Below are 14,884 nucleotides of genomic sequence, written 5' to 3' on the forward strand. Positions count from 1 at the left end.
AGAAAGAAAGAAAGAAAGAAAGAAAGAAAGAAAGAAAGACAAAAGAGGGAAAGAGGGGGGAAAGAGGGGGAAAGAGGGGGAAAGGAAGGAAGGAAGGAAGGAAGGAAGGAAGGAAGGAAGGAAGGAAGGAAGGAAGGAAGGAAATAAGAAGGAAATGTCAAGGAAAGGAAAGGTCAAAGAAAGGAAAGGGAAAAGAGGGGAGGGGAAGGGAGGGGAGGGGAGGGGAGATCTCAGTCACCCATCACCTCTTCCCTCCAGTGTTCAAAAGATACACATACACTTGCTCCAGTTACCAGTTATTAGAAGACTTGTTACATCAGAAAGCAGAGAGGAACGTGTCCCACTGTTTATGAAGGCATGTATCAGGACACCTATGGAATCCCATGTACACATTGACTGAGAGGAAGTGGGATTTGCACATTTCTTGTGACTGTAAATGCTGATATGCTTGGATAAATTTGCATATGGATTTTCCATCCTTGTTGGATCAAACAAGAGGGTGACACTCATTTCTCTCACCTCTTCTACTTTTGTCTTTCCCTTGTTCAGGTCCCCTTCCACCTCCACCCACCCATTTTCTCCTCAGATGTCCTTCTGCTGATGCCAGTTAAGAACTAACCATCATGCCCACTGCTTTCTAGTCAAAAGTTCAGTGTAAGAAATTTACAGTGTGAGATGACTCCTCTCGTACAGTAACTAAGTTCAGAGAGAGTCCATGTCTTGCCAAAGGTTACATTTCCAAGAAATGAAAGGATTGAAAATATGGAATTCTCTACTTTTTTCCCCATCCTGCCAGTCTAGAAACACCTGGATGATAATGTTCTCATCTTTGGAATACAAATGAATCATCGCAGTATTATAGACCATCCCTTAGATCTGCCCATCATATCAGAGCAGCGGCCACCAAGGCTAATTTCTCATCCAAAACAAAACACATTCATTGTGAAGATACCAGACTGGAATTGCTCCTTACTAAAATTTCATTGTGGATATCTAGACTGACAAAGCCGACTTTTTGTTAATATCCCAAATTCATTGCTTGCTGGTACACAAGACTCTGTGAAATGGGATGACTAATCAATAAATATAACCATGAGATAGAATGAAATATATTTTCAGAACTATATAATACATTAATTTGGCATAGACAGTAACATATTCCTCAGACCTTCTTACACAATGTAGTGACACACCACTGTGTTATTAATGCGTCGGAAAAATTTATTTATTCTTTTCCATTAGTGTATTTTAACAAACATTGCTTTGGGACAGTATGCCTGCCAATTTATGTTTATGAGACTGTCAACATAATTTACATGCAGACAAAAATATGATACAATATTGCCAATGCAGAATCGCCTTGTCAAATGATATTGTCATGAAAAAATGAAACAGTACTCCAGCTGAGGAACTAAGCATATTCATCACTGTTGGCTGCACAGAATTTGAGGTGACATGCTGAAATACATTTAATGCCTTTTTTCATGCATCAAATGAATAAAAAAGTGAATGAATGAACTACTTCTGACTGCCATATATGGTGTAAAAGCAAATAGATTTCTTGTCTCCCTGAAAAAAAAAATACATGGGTTCCCAAAATAGTTGACAGAATTATATTTATTATTCCTTTGGAAAACCGAGTCTGCCACAAAAGTCACAAGTGATCCTAAGCATTCCAGGAAAGATATGCTGGAAAGATATGCTGGCATCCTATTTATCCAGGATGAGGAGCTGGGAAGGCATGGAATAACATGGCCATTCATGGTAAGACATCATATCAGGTGATACAGGGAGATAGAGGAAATATTAATGAGACAGTTTTCTTTAGAAACATGTGCTTGCCTCTTCTGCATGATAATATCAGTCTCAGGGGCTAGTTTTCAGAACCAAATTCTGATCACTTGCCTACTAAAGCACTTCTGTCACAAGATTTTTCTCCTGTGATGAGTTCAAGGGCATTCCCTGGCCAGAGATCGATCACCCAGCTTGTTCCCAGAAAGAGCCACGGCAATGGACTGGTACTGAGGCTATCGCTCTGCCAGCTTTTACCCACCAATGAAAGCATCCACTGTTCTGGAGTCTTCTCTGTCCCTCTGGACCACATCATCATAGGTAAAGCAAGCCACCTATGACCTGCCTGCCACAGGCATGCCTGGTGTAATGAGACTGACCACCCAAATGCTCAAAGGAGCACCTCCACCCATAGGAGTTTGATAGTCAGAGAAAAGTGCTTTGCTGAATCTCTCTATTTTCACAATGCAGGGCTTGGAGCTCAGGTTTATTAGAGGATGGGTTAAAAGTGTCCTGAGTTCAAGAACCAATCAAAATATCTCAGGTTCACAATCTTGTACCAAAAGCAAACTAAAGACGCTGGGCTATCTGACTTGTTTACTTTTAAATTAAACATCCAAAGGACAGGGTGAGACTGCAAAGGACTGAATTTGACTGAAGTGCTGACTCTGCCATGTATTCTAAGGACATCCCTCTGACCCTGAGCTCTTCCTTATATAGAACTGAAATCTTTCCCTACAGCTTTGTTACAATGATTGAATCTGGAATCACTGAAACCTGCTGATGTGACTGATATTTGGGGATTTCTGATGCCATATAAAGGCTGTGTCATACAGTTCACCTTGACCAATCCATTACATGAAACAAAGTCCTATCAGATAGCTAACTTGGACTACTTATAACATGTTAAAAGTTGAAAAAGTCATGAAAGAAGCAGAATGATGCATTTCAGTTTTAAGCCTATTGCTAATGTAGCTACCACCACTAGTAGTATCCCACCACTGCCTTCTGTCAGTGACATTAGGAAGGGAATGATTTAATTGATGGATTTCAAATCTCCCAGTACAATCAATCCATGGTATGTGATGAAACATCAAAAGGCTATCTTAAAATGGACTTTAGTTTCTCGATATTGCCAGTGTCTCTTTTATACCCTCATTGGCAGCCTTGTCACAAACAGTAATTGGCCTTTGCAATTTGCTGTAGAATGCCAGCAATTGTCCTATCTATTGCTAGACAGAAGAATATTGGCAGGATTGGTGTGTCTGCCAAGCATACCATGAAAAAGAATGCAGAGATTTGGCTTCTGATGGTTTACACACTAGGGTATTTCATCAGTGAAAGGGGAGAAGAAATAAGTAGTGACTGAAGAAGAAATATAATGAAAGAAAGAGAAATGGAGATGGAAAGTACATAGAGAAAGGAATGGGAGGGAAATAGAAATACATTACTGGGGAAAGCATAATAATACACCATCAAAAAGAGTTTTCACATGTCCAAAAAGAGAACAGGTTTTCATTCTGAAAATATTGGAGTGAAATGTCTCACATCGTTTCATTGTCCAGAAAGCTGTTCTTCCTGACCCCAGCTGGTGACGAGATGTTCAAGGAGACTGGGAATGTATCTCCTGCTATTTTGATCTCTGCAATGGAAATCACTACTGCAATCTCATCAAACTCTTAAATGCATTTTAAAGAAATTACACTAAAAATCACATTGACAGTAACTTGCAGGTGAATAGATAAGGGGGAATTTGGGATAAAAGAGGCAGAATTTAAAAACAAAAATATCTTCTTTCTGGGACCACACATGAATAAAAGAGCAGATATGTATTTTATCCTACTTAATTGTGTGAGATGGTGTACATATTGGCCAAAATCACTATTGAACCTGACAAGTCATTGAGTATAGACAGTTCTGGCTAGAAGTGAAAATGGTCTCTGATTATGTATTCTAAACATAGTTGTAACTAAATTAGAAAACTTGTAGTTGCTCAGAAGACTGAAATATAGAGTCAGATATAAATGGTGTTGGCAGAGTTTCAGTGACAGAGACTAACCAAAGACGCAGATGAACTACTGAAAATAAGGTGACTGTTTTAAAGTTAATACAATGATGTCAAGACAGAAGAGATGTCACTTAGTGAGAGAATCTTCCCATAGCATAATACATATCAGTCCATATACTGGGGTTTTGGCTTCTCATATAATGCATACTTCTGATTTTAGCTTGTAATATAGAAATTGACACCATGGTTTGGCCAAGTATTTGATGGTACTTCACTACTATTATCTTTTAATGGTAGATCCATCTTTTCCTAAGAGATACACTATTAGTAAGGGAATAAAAGTTTTACATAGTACATAAACTGACCATGATTTATACAGAGAAATATTTTAGGATTTAAATCTATATTATATTCTTTCCCTAAAAATGATTTTATAGAAGTTCATTAGAAAATATCAGATTTATAGCACAAGCATGAATGCCAAAATGTACCCAAAATGTGGCTTTAGCCCTTGACTGATTAAAGTTTTCAGAACTAGTTATATGAAGGCATAAGTGGCAGTTGGCCAAGTCTCCAGATGGTGTAAAGCTAAAATGGATGGAGCCAGTGTCTGATGAGAGAGCCTGGATGGAGGGAGAAATGCTAGGCTGAAACTAACAAGAATAAATTTAAACAGCATAAATGTAAAACTCTATATTTTAGGTGAAAACATCAGAACAAACATAGGGAGTATGGGACCATATCTCACTATAATTTGTATAAAAATAGCATGTTTTATTTTATAATGTAAAGGCCTTATACTGTTAGTGTTGATTCAGTATTCAAGTTGTGTTCACATGGCTATTCTCTTTTTGTTTTCAACAGTATACTTAGTACAAGACAACATCCTAAAATTCTAATTTAGGATATAAGTACTGTAATGATTTCATCAATAGAAAGGAAGTGACTTCACTTCATACTCCCAGAAAGAAACTCAAAGACTTGCTCAATCCCTCTTCCTTCAATCTTGATTTGGGGGTGGAAGTGAAGGAGAAACATATTTCCTCTCTATTTTTAGAGCACAGAGTTCTCCTTGTTTCTGTACTGCTATCTTTTTTGTCAATAAAATCTAAAAATTTTGAAATGCTTCCTCTAGCAATCATTCATGGTGCAGTATTTTCCATTTATAGTTAGTCTTATAAATGAAATTATAAAAATCTGTTTTATTTTTCTTTCTGAAGGGGCTGTCTTCCATTTTTCTTTATGTTAAAATATCTACCTTTTTGAGATTGTATTTCTTTTAATTTCTTTCTTACTTATCTTCCTATCAAAAGACTAAATCTTCCAAGAGTTTCTGTACAGTTATCAGGGGATGTGTATGTGTTTGTGTATGTGTGTGTGTGTGTGTATGTGTGTGTGTTTGTGTGTGTATGTGTGTGTATGTGTGTGTATGTGTGTGTGTATGTGTGTGTATGTGTGTATGTTTGTTTGTGTATGTGTGTGTGTTTGTGTGTGTGTGTGTGTATGTGTGTTTGTGTATGTGTGTGTGTATGTGTGTGTATGTATGTGTGTTTGTGTATGTGTGTGTGTTTGTATGTGTGTATGTGTGTGTGTGTGTGTATGTGTGTGTATGTGTGTGTGTGTGTGTATGTGTGTGTGTATGTGTGTATGTGTGTGTGTGCTTGTATATATGTATGTGTATGTACATGCATATCTCTGCTTGGAATAATTATTGGCTAGATGATCTAAACTTATACATATCTGGAAATACTTTTCTAAAACTCTTCACTTTCTTACATGTAAATCAACAAAGCTGGGTAAGTTCATCTTGCACCACATTTTTGTTTTTGTTTTTGTATTTTATATAAAATTTCATAAGTGTTCATTTATTATTTTTAAACAGCTTCTGTTAAAGAGCAATAAGCAAACAAACAAACAAACCCCGGATGATTATTTAAGATTAGTTTTCCTAGTCAGAGAATGCATTTCTAACTTTTTATCCTTTGCTTAATGCTTATAAAATGTAGCTTATATTTCATTTGTTACCAGTCAAAAGTATAACTTATATTATGAAATATATGGTATTTCTTTTTCAGGTGAAAAATAGATATTAGCCTGTCTACTGTCTTCCTGCCTTACATATTGCTATTGACCAGACTTCATGTATGTCACTCTTCTCTGCCCACCATGTTCATTTATTTTTATCACTCTGAGTTTCTATTCTTTCTGGTTTTGCTGCAAGTTCAGAGACTTCACATCAGTTTTCTACATCCAAGATTCAATTGTTGCACCATCATAATTACCCATGGCCTTTCTGTCTCCATCACCTTGACACTTTTCCTATGCATCCTATTGCTTGTTCTTCATCTCCTAGTAGAGTTCATTTCCTATTTTGTAAAGCATAAGCTCCCATCCTAAAGAGAATGCCAAGCAATAGCTTAAAACAGCCTCTCAGAACTTTGAATAGAATAGTTTCAATTGTTCTACTACACTTCCCTTTGTTCTTACTGGATTGCCACCATTTCTTCACCTCTCCTTCTTCAATCAGGCAAGGCCAACCTATAAGGATCCTTTTAGGTTTGTACACAGCACAGCACAGGCTGTTTCCTTTCACTCAGGCAGACTTTTACCTAATCTCAATCAATGGCATTAACACCATGCTTGTGGCTGTATCAAATGCAACATATTAAAATAGTCACTTCCAAGTCAGTTCTAATGTTGTCTCCAGACACTCCCTTGAATTAGCAAGTGCTATTGTTATCTAGCGGTAGACACTTATTAACAAATTCACTTCTTCCCTTTGAGCCACCATGTTCTTTTTCCAAGGCACTGTGATCTCTGATTTGTATTGTGCAGTTTCTGAGTTGCTTTTAATGCATCTACCCTTGCCATATCCAAAATGACTCTTCACAAATGCTAGTGAATACATGAGGCCTAGATAAAAATTATTTAAGAGCTTGTCATTGCTCTTAGGGCAGAACAAGCTTTCAGTTTTCATTGTCTCCATGATTCTACATACCTTGTCTCAAATCATCTGGTTCATGAACTTGCTTGCCAGGTTGTTTGTTTCCATTACTTTACTAATTTAATTAACTTTCATCCAATCACAGTTCCCCTTCCTCCCAGTAACCAACTCAGACAGCCCCTCCCTTTTTATCTGAGACAGTAGAGTCCCTACAACTACCATGTACAAACCTACCCTCACATATCAAGTCTCTGCAAGACTAGGCACATCCTCTCCAACTGGGGCCAGACAAGGTAGCCCACTTAGGGAAAACAGGATCCACAGGTAGGCAACAGAGTCAGGGACAGCCCCTGCTCCAGTTGTTGGGTGACCCACATGAAGACCCAAGAAGCACATCTACTACATGTGTGGGGGGTGGTGGGGTGGGGCTAGGTTTAGTCTATGTATGTATGCCCTTTAGATGTTGGTTCAGTCTCTGGGAGCCCCCAACGGTCCAGGTAGTTGACTCTGATACTCTTGTGGAGTCCTATCCCATCCATGTCCCTTAATCCTTCCCCTGACTTTCCCACAAGTCTCCCCATGTTCCATCTAACTTCTGGCTGTGGGACTCTGCATCTGTTTTGGTCAGCTGCAAGGTGGAGCCTCAGAGGACAGTTATGCTAGGCTCTGGTCTATAATCATAACAACATATCATTAATAGTGTCACGGATTGGTTCTTGCACATGGGATGGGACTCAAGTTGGACCAGTCATTGGTGGGCCCTTCTTTTAGTGTCTGCTCCATTGTTTTCTCCGCACTTTCTGAAGACAGGACAAATTTGGGGCCAGATGTTTTGTGGGTGGATTGATGTACGTATCACTCCACTGGGGGTTCTGCCTGCTTGCCCGGTTCTTAAAGAAGCTATTGCTTTGTGCCACAGAATTTTTCCACCTATTGTTTCTCCTGCCAAGAAGTCTCTGTGTTCCCCAACATAAAAAGCCCTTCCTTAATACAAACTGCATTCTGCCCACACAAACATATCCTTCAGCCTCTTCATCAAAGCTCAGAGAAGAATCGATGTTCCCTTTCCTCCCCCTAGAGTGAAGACTTTCTCCTTTCTGCTGTTATTTCACTCTCAATTTCTTCTGTGTATCTAGAAATTCCATGAGAAGGTAATTCATTCTGTTTTAATCAACATTTGCCAAAGTTATAACTGTGTGTGCACTAGTCTCAGATCCATAATTTAGAAAACAGGCTGAAGTAAAGAATTTAAATTAAGTCTTAGATTTTAGGTGTCTCCTCATCCTCTACTAAAAGTGTAGCAGGTGTCTTAAAAAGGACAATTTCCACTTTGTTTGAAGAACCAAGTTCTTTGGCCTTGCTGACAATAGTTTGTATCTACAAACTCATTTCCTCTCAGAATGCAGCTCTACTAGGTAACTAGTCCCCCAGTCAATTTTAGATCAAGTTGAACTCATATAAAAAATAATTTCCCTCATATTGGTAAGCTAGCCTCTTCAGTTCACTATATCCTGTGCCAGTATTTTATTTGATTTTTAATAATTAATGTGATTCATATGATTCCTTTCTATGGCTTCTCCAAAACTCACTGGGCAAAAGTGCACTACTTTCCTTATTCCCATTATATTCAACTGCAGTCTACCCTGGAATAAAGTCAGATTAAAATAAGAAGCTATAAAGCAATAAAAATTGACCTGATTTGGAGACCTTAGTGAGGGCTGGTGGTATAGCTCAATGTCAGAGTGCTTTCCTAATACACAGAAGGTCACCAGTTCCTTTCCCAGTCACACACACACACACACACACACACACACACACACACCTTACTTAACACTTTCTGTTCTCCTAAAGATGCACTCATGGATGCTTTCCCCACTATTTATGAAGGACAAGAAAGAAAAGTTGCTGTGACTCATCCATTTTCCCTCCAGACCTCAAAAGAGCAAAAAAAGAAGTAAGAGTGGTCCAGTGAGAATTTGAGTCACACTGCAGGCAGACAGTTCTAGAAAGGGACTGAAGCCAGAGTACTCTAGAACTCCTCTCACAAATATCCAGCAACAATGATACAAAGCAGAGGCAAGAATATGCAACAGATAGAAGTCTATTGCCAAGAACCCATCATGTCTCTTCATCTTCATCTCCTGCTCCTCCTGTCAAACTGTTTTTCATCTGTCGCCTGCACCTATCAGTAATGAATGTGTACCTCCTGATTAAAACTGAGGTGGCACCTTCTTAGAAATCAGTGCTGCCTTTCAGACTTGAACAGTTCCAGAGAAGCCGAACTCTGAGCCATAGAGATACTCAGAGAACAGTAGTGAGCAGGGAAGAGATGAAATATAGCCCCAAGCAATAGGGTGACCCATGCCCATGCAGCCCCCATTCTGAACTAGGAGTCCCAGGCATGATTCAAATTGTTCATTCTAATCTGATCCTTAGGGGGAATGCCATCTTGAGATTATGACAAGGCATATACACCTCATCCAGTGCCTAGAACAAAAATTAGCCCTGTTCCTTTCATCTATTTTTTTCTCAGTTTTACTTATCTCATGTTACTTTGGGAAGCACAGAAAGATTGTTCTGTCCAAAGAGATGTGAAATATTCCAAATATATTGCACCGGGGGTGTGTGTAGCACAAATCAACTTGCCTTGAGCTTCTCTGATACACAGCCAGTGTTTTAATGTTCCCATTTATACCAGTTGGTAATACATCTTCATAGTGTTGGCTTAATCAGAAATGACAACAGTGGAAGATGCAATAAAGACAGGGCCACATTAATCCACTTTGTATGAAAATGTAGAAAGGTAATCCAATTTTGAATTGCTTGCTCTTAAAAAATATATAAAAGTTTTTAAGATTTCTGCCTCTTAGTTGAGGAAACAGCAGTCAGTCTGAAGGAGTCATATTTTAAGTAACAAGCTCTCCGTAGCTTCAGTTTGTACACAGAAGTAGTGGCCTAGGCTGAGAAATGAAGCCCAGTCCCTGGGGAGTGACCTTGCTGTCTTTCAGTAGTTTCTTAATCAGATCAGCCTTTAAATGTCATGCAGGCATACTTATCCCTGAAGGCTTCAGAGGAGTCTTCTGCGGCAGATACTTTGTGTCTACCCAATTGGCTCTGAAGTCCCATTCATATGAGAATGCAGTTCTGACCAGTCCCCAAGAGAGGCTAGTATTCATTTTTCTTCTGAAAATTTCAGACAAGAGAGGTAGACCCAGCTGTAGCTCATGCTTGCATCAGGGAAGTAGAGAGAAGAGGGAAGTCAGTGATGACAATGTCATTTTGGCTTTTGGTATCAATTGCTCACATCCCAAGCATTGTATGAACTACTTCTAAGTGATCAAGCATTGTGTGTGTGTGTGTGTGTGTGTGTGTGTGTGTGTGTTCATGTGTGCAAGCTATGCCTCCAATGCTCAAAGAAGCATAAGGAAAACACCAGATCTTGACTTCATATCAATTGGAACTTGATCTCTATTGGCTCGCTTACATGGCAGTTGTTTTAAATCCCCAAAGCCTCAGTTTCCCTGTCAGTAAAACAGAAAATGGGATATTTACTTCATGGAGGTTGTAAGAAATGTAGACTCCAGCCATTTCATTCCCAGATAGTTATGTAAGAGAAAGAAAACAAAATAATAAAAACTACTCAGAAGCCTGTTCATCAATGCCCCCAGCAACATTATTCCTAATAAGTAAAAACTGGAAACAAACATTAATCAAACAGAAAACAAACTCCAGTACATCTAGGCAATGAAATACTATTTTGCTTTGGAAGAAACAAGGTACTGATGTTTGGTGCCCTGTGGATGAGCCATGCTTAAATTCTTATGCTACTTAAGCAAGCCAGTCATGTGACACCATATGTTATGTGGGTCCTGAAACATGAAGTATATAGAAGACAGGAGGGAAATCTAGAATAAAGAAAACATGATATCAGTTTCCTGCTCTTTATAAAGCTTCTCTTGTATAAAAGCAGCCCTTGTCCCATCTGAAGTGGATAGCCTCTTTCTTCTGAACTTACCATAGTTGTTTCTACCATTTTGTTGTCTGGCAAAGAGAATGACTACTTTCCTGCACACAGATCCTCAGGACATTTGGTTACTTCTGCTACAAGCAGAGTCAAACCAAGCAAATGATTCACAGAAGGTAAGGTAAACATTTGGGATTATAAAGACATCACCAAACAGTGTGCTCATTCTGGCTTTGATCCTCAGAATCCTTGTGTGGAAATGATCTCTAGAGCCTTTAGAGAACAATGAAGGAATGCGGTGTTGGACTGAGTCAAGTTTATTGGTATGATTTTGTGAAAGGGAATTTGGATTTGGTGTAGTGCAGATCAAGTGTTTAAGAGAGATCCTACTAGCTGTTTTGCTGGATTAAATAAACATGGCCTATATTAAGTGAAGTTCAAATGCTCTCTGGCATTAGAAGAAAATATCCACTGGCTTTGGAAAATTAAAACATTGGAATGGATTTTCTGCATAACAACTCACTTTGTTATTTATCTCCCAAAGAATACATGCTTCACCGAAGTTATGAGAGATGTTAACAGGCGCAGCTCTAGAATTCTAAAATAACTCAGTGGTAGTGACTTCATGTATGCTAGGATAGTTGATCAAAATGGTTACCATTGACTGACTAGGGCTCCTTGAATCTATTTTGGGATTGATGGGATCGAAGATTAGCAAAGCCAAGTGATGCCACTTAGTCAACAAGGTCAAATTAGGATCAGTTGCTGTCACACAAAGTAGATTTAAAGCAATTGGTAGTCACCGAGCAGTATTGATTAGTTGACAGTGGGTATCTCAACAACTGAAAGATGGACAGGCTATCAAAAATATTTTTGTTCAAAAATATCTCTAGGTCTCAGCAGCAGAATTCTGACTTGACTCATTTGGACAGAGTCATGGCTGGCCAACCAATTTCCAGTTTTGAGCCAATTCACAGATAGCTAATCTCATTAAAATTAAATCAAACAGGCCACTGAGGTTCTTAAGAAGGGATGGTAGCATATTGGTAAAAAATTTACCCTATCCCTTTACATAATGTCTCCTAAAAGAACCTTTGTCTTAGCTATTTACTATAGTTGATATGTATTGGGAAGGGGAAAGCAATCCTGCTTGACTAACTTAAAAGTCCCAGAGACTAAGCGTGTCACATCCAATCACCCTTCAGAACAGAAATGAAGGTGGGGGACAGGAAAATGAATGGGAATTTTCTAGCTTCTGAGTCACTGTATCAAATTGTCACTTTGTGTCTTATTTCTCCTGTTTCAGAACTCATATGTGAAGTACTAAGCATGTGTCAGAGTCACCACAGTTGCTCCGTGTCCTATAGAATGTGTGCTTATAGGCAAAACCAAAGTTAAAACACTGTAACTCTATACTGACAAAATAGCAAATCACTTGAAAAGCTGCAAAGACTAACAGAAGAATCAAGAACTAAAAGATAAAACCTTGGTGCTATCTTCAGCACTCTCCCTCAAACCACCCTGCTTATGGAAAACACCAATTGATCTAAAACAATGACAGTAGAATATTGAAAATTTTAATTGTGTACTGACTTAAGCCAGGTTAGTTGTTTTATTATTGGAGCAAATTTCACATGTCCTAGTAGTGTGCAAAATTGATATGCTGAATTTGTTTCTGTGTATCTGATAGCAAAGCATCAAAAATAGTTCCCTCAGATAGGGCCAAGAATAGGTCTATTCTGCTCACCAAGAACTAACTTCCTGTTTTATATAATAATATGTCTTTAGGTTGAGAGGTTTTTCCTTCCTTCCACAGCCATTCTGCTGATCCATTCATTATATTATTACAAAGAATGTTAATACATTATATTATTACAAATAGTGCATAGCATAATGAGTGTAACTGAAAGTCTTATCTAGCTTTAGACCACATAGATATTTGAGTTTCTGGTGCCTTAATTTACTACGTTTCAATCATACTAACAGTTTCTAACTTCAAAGCTTTGGACCAAATCAAAATTTTAATGTTTTTTGTCATTTATACAATGAAAAATGAAAACACAGTACTTCCCTCAGAGGAGTTGAGAAAACTAAATGAGATAATGAATGCAAATGCAAAGACTGGTTCAAGATAATCGCTAAGTAAACATTAGTCATTTACCTTGGCAGGTTCGTGTGTACGAAAGCAAGGGTATAAATTCTACAAGGTTGTAAAAGTTTGCTACCTCAGTGAAATGTCTGGGAGGATCCGTTATTGAAAATTATCAGAAACTCCTTCTGAGAGGAAAAGAAAATTGCTTCCTCCTGCCCTTCTTGGCAGTAATCATCACAATTCTCTCAGCCTCTTTTCAGACCGCAGAGACGTCACTTGAGCATGCTGGTCTATTCCATTTTCCAAGGAACCTCAGAAGTTACAAGAACAAAAGCCCACAACAAGGAATGCTCTACACTGGGGCTTGACAACCATACCAGCTTCCTTGCCACTTAGCCCATGAGACCTAGCAGGTACTCTACAGCTTAAGTGTCTGTGGCAGATAGAAATGCTATCAAGAGTCCTTGTCAGACTTCTCTATGTGAAGCTTAGCACATACTGACCCTTAAAAAAAAAGAGCTTTGCCATCCACTAGTGGTAACTATTATTTTAAAAATCAGTTCTGCTTTGTTACTCAGTCTTAGTAGAAACTGAATATTTAATTACAGGCTGCTAAATTCCCAGGCAATCTGAGCAATCATCTTGAAGTGGATGTTTTTGTCTCAAAAAGTCACAAAACTGGGTGTGTTCTATAGTCTCTCAGCCACTGGTGACATAAATCAAGTCTTAGACTTAAGCAAATTCTTACTACAAGAACACTTACATTTGTCCTGAATGCAGACTAATACTGCTTCCAGCCTGCAATATGATACTAAAGTCATTCTTAATCACTGGCATTCAAAAGCATTGCTGTTTACACACGGTTTTCACTTGAAAACAAAATCAGCTGTAGCAATGGGCCCATTCCTATGAAATCCATAAAAATCAAACTTTTTTCTATCAGCCTGAAGTAACTGGCTTGAAGGAATCACAAACTGATTTATCTTAACAACTTCAAAGACAGTTCAAGCTGTAGAATATCTGCTAGGTCTCATGGGCTAAGTGGCAAGTAAGCTTGCAGAGTTGTCAAGCCCCAGTGTATAGAGCTTCCCTTGTGGGCTTTTGTTCTTGTAACTTCTGAGGTTCCTTGGAAAATGGAATAGACCAGCATGCTCAAGTGACATCTCTGTAGTCTGAACAAACACTGAGAGAATTGTGATGATTACTGCCAAGAAGGGCAAGAGAAAGCAATTTTCTTTTCCTCTCAGAAGGAGTTTTCTGATATTTTTTAAATATCTGGTAAAATATACAGAACAGGAAAGGAAAACTTAAATTTCAACTAACCAGAAAACTTTCTCCCTGTTGGATAGCTCATATTGTTACAGAAGGTGTTATACAGTGAAAGAGAAGGTATTAATGCCGTTGTCAAGCAGGGAGTGCTACATCCCATAGATAGCATAGCCTCAACTGTCAACAATATGCCCAATAGTGCAATAGTGGCATGATAATTAAGGGGCTAACCAACTGCTTTCTCTTTCAATATGTAGATTGCTCCACAAAAGGTATATCATGTGTTTTACTGTAAACCTGGCCAAAAGCTCATGACCAGGAAGATCATAAACCCTAGTTGGATATCTTTGTTGTCAAAGTGCCCTTTATAGATTATGGTTTATAAATGTGTGCTTCTGTTACATTAGGCCACAGGAACTTCATTTTACCATAATTGGCAATTAATACAGGGATTCATAATTTGTCAAAGTGCCAAGTAGGAGTAACTATGAGTGTTCACTTGTAGATGAATCATCTACAAACACTTATGCCCATGCAAGGCTCTGGGACCATCATAGAAGGTTGGCAGAAAGAAAAAAAAAAGTTGGAAGATAATGAGGAGAGTGAAAAATGCTGACTTCTGGATATGACATGGCTGTTACATATATCAATGAACACATAGCAAATATGGTTATCTGAACAGTACCTACACACAAGGTAAAGCCATCCAAAATTCTAACAGGGATAGACAAGGGGCCCCAAAACACCACCATTGATGGAAGAGCTACAGACAGTTGATGATTTCTGGGGGAGAAAAAGAGAGGCATGCTATATTTG

Source organism: Mus caroli, chromosome 12, assembly GCF_900094665.2.
Source record: "Mus caroli chromosome 12, CAROLI_EIJ_v1.1, whole genome shotgun sequence".
Taxonomy (NCBI): Eukaryota; Metazoa; Chordata; class Mammalia; order Rodentia; family Muridae; genus Mus; species Mus caroli.